The following is an 8,558-nucleotide window of genomic DNA, read 5'->3' on the forward strand; positions in this document are numbered from 1 at the left end:
ACTTGAAATTTACTGTCATTCCCTAAAATGACAAATAATTTGAGCAATTTATATTTAAATATACAAATGCACAGTGAAAATGAGCTATTTGTATTTACCTTTAATAAGAAAGTGAATGTGAATTGAGGCTGGTATATTACTATCAAAACAGGTGTCATCTGGGGAGGGCGGCCCCATCCAGGGGAAGGAACCGGAAGAAACCGGCTCTGATAGACATGATGTGACTCATTTGGTGTTTTAAGACTAAGTCCGGATGACTCTGGGCTCTTGGGAAGCTCTGCTTCTTGCCTGATGTGAGGCCATCCCCAGCCTGCCCAGCCTCTCACAGAGCTGGCAAGTCCACCTGGCAGCTTTGGGATGCAGGAGGAAGCTGGAATGCCTCCCGTAAAGGCACTCAGCAGGTCGCCCAGTTCTCGGTTTCCTCTGTCCTAAAATCAAGCTGCTCTCCCTCCTGCTGTCAACAAACCCGGGGTTCCTGGTGACGCTGAAGCGCTTGATGACCTTAAATGAGCATGTGCAGGTGCTCCGTACTCTCCAGAGTCCAGAATGAGGACTCGGAAATCCATCTGGGCTGAAAGTCCAACTCTACCTCTTTCTGATTATGTGTTGGGCAGATTCTTCAAAATCTCTGCACATCAGTTTTCTCACTGGTAAAATGGGGGGAGGGTTAATACCCACAATAGGACTAGTCTCTGACAATGGCCTATAAACCACAGTAATTACTGTGGTGATCATCTGTTACTCTCCATCATCCTGAAAGTCAGATGTCCTTTCTGGCCTGTTACAGATGAAGACATGGGCTTGGGGAGCTCATTCAACAGACATTTGTTGAACACCAGCCACATGCTGGATGCTGAGAGAGCAGACACACCCCTGCCCTTACAGAACTTAAAGCAGAACATAATTACAATGTATGGTAAATGCTAAAAAGCAAAGTACGGCCGTGACAAGGGCCCCTACCTCTCTGAGGCGGTAAGATTTGAAGGCCTGGAATGGACACTGAAGGAGGCGAATGAAGAGGGAGGAACAGTAAAGTAAACAAGGGTAAAACCCTGGGGCATCAAAGAAAAGGCTGGGACTTTTCCAGAAGCTGGAAGTTGTTAGGGCAGGAGTAGGATGGACAGTGGGAAAGGGTAGTGGACGCTCCTTAAAGATTTACACAAGGGAGTGACGTGATCTGGTTTATTTAAAAAAGATGACAGTGGCTGTTGCGGAGAACAGATTGGAAACGGGGAGACTTCAGGACAGGCTATCCTGAGATGAGTGTTGGGCGGTGGAGATGGAGGAAAACTGGCTTTGAAAGATACTTAGAGAAATGGCAGGTTTGGGACCTCAGGTGAGACGCAGACCAGCAGCGCATGACTTGAGAGCCCAGCTGTGCGTCCTCCAGCTCCCAACAGCGGAGAGAAAGTCTGAACGAGTGTTTCCACTACTCTGCATCTCGTTTTGCCTTTCCCCCTCCACTGCCTTTCTGCATTGTGGTCAAGACTATCTAGTTCCGTATCTTCCCTCTTACCTTGGGGCTTTTCTTTGATTTGGGAGAGAATATACACATTCCTACTTTTTCCAGGCCATGCTAATTTGTGCTAGTAACAAAGTACTGTCCTGCAGTCAGGACATCCTGTGTGAAGGATCCCCTTAGCTTCCCTGAGCCTCACTTTCCCGTCAATGTGGGACCCTGCTGGAGCACCGCACAACACCATACGAACCCAGAGGCTGCATTATTAGGGACTTAGGGCAGAAAGCAGGCGTTACGGTCAGAAAGACTCCTTTGTAAGTCAACTCAAAATTTGGATAATGCTACAGTTTAAGTCTGCCCAGGTTGCAATAATCAGAATGAGGAGCCTATGTTTTTATTACATTCCACTTGCTTGTGGAAGTTTAATCTTGTTTCTGTGTTGACTATTTATCTCTAGGTCTCAAGTGATGTCTTAACTATGTAGAAAAGAACCATCTTTAAGAGGATGTTTCTTCACTGCTAGGGGTCCTATTCTAAAAAAGGCCCATGGATTCTTCCAGAGTGTTTCATAGTTAAAGAGAACTCCATCCGTCTACTGGTTCAAAAATCACAATATATATTAAATTATTTTAGTTCTAATTTCATCACATAATTTATAATTTTAGGGTATATGGAGACTTTTTCTTAAAAATAAGCTTCTAGCATGGTTATTGCATATAGTTTTCTTTTTTTTACCTTTTTATTTTTAAATAATTATAGACTCCCAAAAAGTTTCAGAGAAGTCCCCTGTACCCATTATCCAGATTCCCCCAATGATAACATCTTATATAATTATAGTCCATTATCAAAACCGGGAAGCTGACATGTCGTAACACTCAAAGTATTTTATCTCGAAATAGTTACTATCAAAATGGACTTGGGTCCTACCTTTTAAAATTAATTTACAAATTAATTTTGGCATTGTTAGGTATTCTGTGAAAAGCTAACAAAGCTTTAAAAACACGAGGTATGATCAAACAATATGGTGAATATTTAACTTTAAAAATTTTGTTACAGTGAAAGACACATTGCCATTAATCCCTCTCAAAATACTCCCCCTTGCTATGAACCCATTTATCCCATCATTCTTGCCACTTCTTTTTTTTTTCAAGGAGGGCGCAGCTCACAGTGGCCCATGCAGGATCGAACCAGCAACCTTGGTGTTATCAGCACCATACTAACCAACTGAGCTAACTGGCCGCCCCTCATTCTTGCCACTTTCTGAAGCAGTTCTGGAAGTCCTCTTTCATGAGTGTCTTTAGCTGTGCTGTTGTGGCTGCCTCCACGTCCTGAATCAGTTTGACTTTGGGGAAGAGCCAGAAGTCACACGATGCCAGATCCAGCAAATAAGGTGGATGGTGACAAACCATAATGTCTTTATCTGACAGAAATTGCTGTACCAGAAGCGATGTGTGACACGGAGCGTTGTCATGATGGAGGATGATTTACCACATACTTTAAATACACCGTCTCTCAACCATAGCTCACACCTGACTGACTGCACCGAACAAGTTGACACTTGTCACACACTGTTACTAAGGTTCGACGTGCCACTTCCCTTATTGAAGATCCCTGTCTTTCCGTTGGATGGCACTTGGCAGCAGCATGCACCATATTTTTTTTTTATCACAATGGAAAGGCTCTGTGTCACTTCACGTCCGGTATACAGCAATTTCTGTCAAATAGAAACATTGCGATGTGTCCTCACCCACCTTATTCACCAGATCTGGCATGGTGAGACTTCTGGTTCTTCCCCGAAGTCAAAATGACCATGAAAGGAAAACGTTTTGAATCAATTCAGGACATCGAGGCAGCCATGACAGCACAAGTAAGGACACTCATGAAAGAGGACTTCCAGAACTGCTTCAGAAAGTGGCAAGGACGATGGGATTAAGTGTGTTCAAAACAAAGGGGAACATTTTGAGGGGGATTAATGGCAATGTGTCTTGTACTGTAATACATTTTTTTAAACATTCACCATATTTTTTTATCACACCTCGTATGTTGCCATGTAACTATACGTTATGGTCATGGTGACTGAGAAGATAAACTACGTGTTAACTTTGATCTGCCAAGATCTTCTGCAAGATTAATCTGCATTAGCTGTAATAAAGAGAGTACTTCAAACTCTGAGGGTTTGCGAATGGTGTGTCTTTTAAAGGCCTTTAGAAACACACAGCCTTGAGTGTCCACATCTTTCGATCTGAAATGTGTAAACAAATCAGGAGGAGAACTGAATTTCTAAACCAGGACTAGAGTTTTGAGGTGTTCTTGTCCTGAGGAAAACAAGCTTGGTTCGAACTAAAATACACTCCGAGGCACGTTTTCTTTGTAGACTGGATCATTGGACAGACGCTCTGGCCCTTCTCCACGTGGACATCACAACTTTTAGGAGAAGCTTTGGGTTTTATTTGGGGAAAGGAGAGAGAGGAGATAATAGGGTACAAGGTCCCAATGCATCCAAACTTGGCCACCCTCGCCTCTTACTCCTTGTCACTAAGTGAAATTTGAGGGGGGTATTATGTCAATGCAATTTGAGGGACGTGCATTTTCATGCTTTCTTTTCACTTGAAAGTATCGACCTTTCAGCTACTTCTGCCTGAGCTGCTGAGAATCACTTCACCAGAGCGTGTTTAAACAAGCTCAGCTCTGCTTTCATGTTATCAGGATTCAGTGGCCAGCCCACTTGGCCTGGATGGATCTCTATACCTGAGGGAATCCTTCCACCCTGCACCGACCCTTTGTTCCACCACCTGGCAGGGCAGCCGATGAGGTCTGGAGATGGGAGAGGGTTGGGAACAGACCCAAGGACTCTTCCAGGTCCTGGTGTTCACCTGCTTAGAAAGAGCTGCCTCTCAAAGCCCATCATCCCTCAGCCTGTGATTCCAGAAAACTGCCAGGAACCCCAAGCAAGTTAGCCTGCAGCAAGTTCACTAAAACTGTATCCCCGACAATGCATACAACTGTTGCTTATCCCCTCCCTACGTAAAAAGGTGAGGGGGAGGGACCAATCCTTGGGAATATGTGTGTATCAGCCACCTCGACTTGGTACCCTTATGGGGAAAGACACCACCTTCATTCCTCGGAAATAACTTTGGAGCACGTCAAATAAACATCTAATCACACGCTTGGTGCGTGCACATTTCTTCATTTTACAGTGGGAGGGTTTAGCCCAGTGCCTCCCTCCTGGGACTGCACGACTTCTGTACACTCCCTTCTTGTGTAAGGCTAATGAGTCTGTCTTTCTGGCCTGAGCCCTGAGCGGCCTCGGGCACAGCGCGCAGGAAGCTGCATTTTGCATGTGCCAAATCCCCGGCTGGGCCAGTGTTCGTGCAGGAACTGGTGTCCTCGCGCAGTTTTCTATTTAGTGATCGATCACCGTTCTTGGACAGTTCCGGCAGTTCAGCCAGGCTGGGGCGCCCAACTCCCCGGTGCTGCGCAGGCAGCCGCGCAGCCACGGCAGCCGGGCGCATGATAAGACTTGTCTGCGCATCACCCGGGCCCGGAGCCTCTAATTACACGTCTGGTGCTTGCCGGAGCCCAGGTGGCCGGCTCACATGATCCCAGAACTGTGAAGATAGCGCGGGCTCGGTTCTCACTGCCCGCGCAGCCGGGTGGGGGAGGCGCCGAGCTCCGTGCGTCACGTTCGTACACATTATAATAACCACATTCCAAAGACAACAAGAGTCCATTGAACCTGGCAGTTCTTTCTGCTCAGAGCATTGCCACAGCTTTATCTTGCCATCAACGTTCCAGTCCCTACCTTTTGGGAGTTTTCATCTCAACCTTCCACCTGCCCCCTAACTCAGCACAGCAGCGACCGCGTGGCGCCGCCCGCGAGTGCGTGAGCAGAAAAGCACAACATCGCGTCCCCAAGCCGCGTGTGTGCCTGCACGCAGTGCAGCTGCGGCCTGCGAGCTGTCTCGCGTGGTGGAACTTCGGCTTATTGAACTTGCTCGCAGGTGTTTACCAGCTGCCAGTTATCGGAAACCGGCTATTTGCCAGGCGCAGTGCTGGGCACCAGGAAAGAATCGTTGTTGTGTGACGTCATCAGACAGCCTGAGAAGCAAGAGGCTTCGTTCAAAAGAAAGGACGCTTGTACAGAGCCCAGCGATAAAGTCACTGTCACTAAGACCAAACCTGCGGCGGGCACATGCCAGTCGGCGGCTGAGGGGGGACAGTAGCGCTGTGGGAGAGTGGAACCCAACGGCTGTTGGTCCTGTCGCTAACCAGCTGTGTAGGAAGACTTTAAGGACAGCGGCCAGAAATCTGTTTTTGTTTGTGAAGCTACACTTTTCTCCCCCTTCCAAGGTGAGTGGATGCTGAATCAGTGCAATTGTTCCTTTTGCAAGGACCCACCAACTTGAATAATAATACATAGATTGCCACGTGTCATCTGTCATTGATAAGGATCTCATAAAGAAATTGATTTACGGATCTGAAATGCTCACTTACAATGCTTTCCTCTAAAACCTGCAGTGTCAGTCCGTAGATAACTCCTACGGACTGTAAGTCATGTGATTTTTTTTCTTAGATCGTATTCCCAAGGAGTCTAAGCACTCAGTATTCCCAAAAGGCAGTTTTCTGGATACAGTTTTCTCTGAACAGCCTTATAGGCCAAAAGAGGTGTTACCATCCACCCGGCATGCATTATAATTCCGTCCTTGCTTAAACCCCACCCAAATGCCCATTTCCACCTATACAAACTCATATTATTCTTTCTGAATCATACATAAACGCCACACCCAGAGTTGCACATAAAACTTTGCCATATTATTTATACATCAGTGTCTGCTGACACAAGCATGGCTGACTGAGAAGTCCATGTGCATTTCCCTCGACTTGTTTATCACCTTGCTTCTCCATAACTGGTTTCAGGTGGGCATTTTACTTCTAAATTTTTCTTTTAAAATTTTCTTCTGAAATTTGCTAACTTTAAGGATAAGTTTTCAACTCCTTTTGTGGTTACAAATCCTGAGGTTGGCAGGTCTTTCTCCTTCAAGTTTGAACCTCAACCAAGACAAGCAACACTATTCAGAGTGGGGCAGCTCTCCTGTTCTATAGTTTGTAGCCAGGAATGTAACTGAATAGTTACGGAGAGTCCATCCATAGCCAAATGCATGCAGGCCTCCTACCTCCCTGCTAAACAACTGAAATCTTCTGATATTAAGAATAAATCTGGGGGTTGGGGGGTGGGAGATGAGGGTAAGGGGGATCAAATATATGGTGATGGAAGAAGAACGGACTCTGGGTGGTGAACACACAATGGGATTTATAGATGATGTAATACAGAATTGTACACCTGAAAGCTATGTAATTTTACTAACAATTGTCACCCCAATAAATTTTAAAAAAGAAAAAAGAAAAAATAAAATAAATAAATAATTTTTAAAAAGAATAAATCTATACGTAAAAAACAAAAATGTCTACTGGCACACCAGGCCATTTCAGGAATTCGTGAGAGATACAAAGCAGATAGGGGTGGTTTGATGGAGAAATAGGATCAAAGGAAAAGAAAGGCTAAAACATTCGTAGGACATGACTTCTGTGAAAGCAGTTCCAAGACTTCTGAGAAAGATCGGTGTTTATGGAAACGGAACAGGACAGAGCCTGGGGCGGTAGTCAGGTTGACTACCTAGAGAACCAAGTCGGAGTATCAGCCAGCCAGCGCCTCCCCCAGCACACCCCACCCCACCCACCCCCACCTGTGCCCAGCGGCATCAGTGAGTATGCCTACAGGCTAGGGCATGGGTGTTAGCGAGATACAACAAGGCCCCAGGGAGCAAGAACTCTGGGCACAATGGGAAGCCCCCCTGGATGAGAGCCTCCAGCCAGCCCTGCTGCACACTCTGTCCAGATGCACGGGCCTTCCTCTTCCCAGCTCCTGTCATCAGAGCCTGCCTCCACAGACAGGGGGATGGAGTTTTGCAAACACAAATAAGAACATAACACTTAAAATCACCAAACATTTGAGGAACGTTAATACCGAGAAAAGCAAAAAACTCAATGAACAGCGACCAGCACCCATGCAAACATTTCACAAACAGATGTTAAAATAATCCTCAGAGATTAGACAGAATATTTCATGCATGAGACAAAAATAGGCTATTTTGGGGGGGAAAAGCCAAGAGATAGGAAATGTGAAAAAAAGTTAAAAGGCATTTAGAATCTGAAGACAGTAATAGAAAGTGGCATAAAAAAAGTAATTAAAACATAATAGAAGAAAAATTCCCAGATCTGAAGAAAGACACAGGCTTTCACGTGGAAAGGACCCTCTGATGCCAAATGATTCACTTGAAAATAAGACCAACCCAGACACATTTCCCAAAACTTCAGAATACCAAGGATAAAACAACAAAAACAAGAACAACAACAACAACAACAAAAAACCCTCCAAAGGGAAAAACAAGCAGAAAGTGACCTTACAAAGGAGTAAGAATTACATGAGCTCCAGCAACATAGGGCACTAGGAGAAAATAGAGCAATCTCATCAAGGTTCTAAGAAAAAATGAACATGAACTCAGCCAAGTTCACATACAGATAAAAGGTCAGAATAAAATATCTGGGGCATACAAGCCTCAGAAAGTCTGTCACTCAGATTTGCTCTCTGAAAAACTCTCAAGGATGGAAACACAGCCAGACAAAGAGACCTCTAAGAAGGAGGAAGATGCAGCGCCTGGTGGGCAGTGGCAGACTGGAAACCATCACAACTTCCAGAGACATTTACATCATTGTTCACGCTTAACAAAACTAACAAGTGAATAATAATAGAGAACTAAGGTTCCAGGTTAATTCAAGGAGGAGGAGAAAAAGGAGGGAAAGGAAAACAGGCTAAGATTTTTGTCTGTTTGGACAACAGGATAGAATTGGTTGATTCTGGATATTACTGAATACTGTTAAGTGTACATTAAAGCTTTAAAGGGTAAGGTCCACTTCAGGTAATAGCACAGAAACATGTATCAGATTAACCATCCTGCCTCTGGCAATTATAAACTCAGGACAGAATATAAAGAGCAACTAAGTGAAGGTACTGGAGAGCAAAGAAAGGAAACAAACTAGT

Source organism: Rhinolophus sinicus, linkage group LG06 (assembly GCF_036562045.2).
Source record: "Rhinolophus sinicus isolate RSC01 linkage group LG06, ASM3656204v1, whole genome shotgun sequence".
Classification (NCBI taxonomy): domain Eukaryota; kingdom Metazoa; phylum Chordata; class Mammalia; order Chiroptera; family Rhinolophidae; genus Rhinolophus; species Rhinolophus sinicus.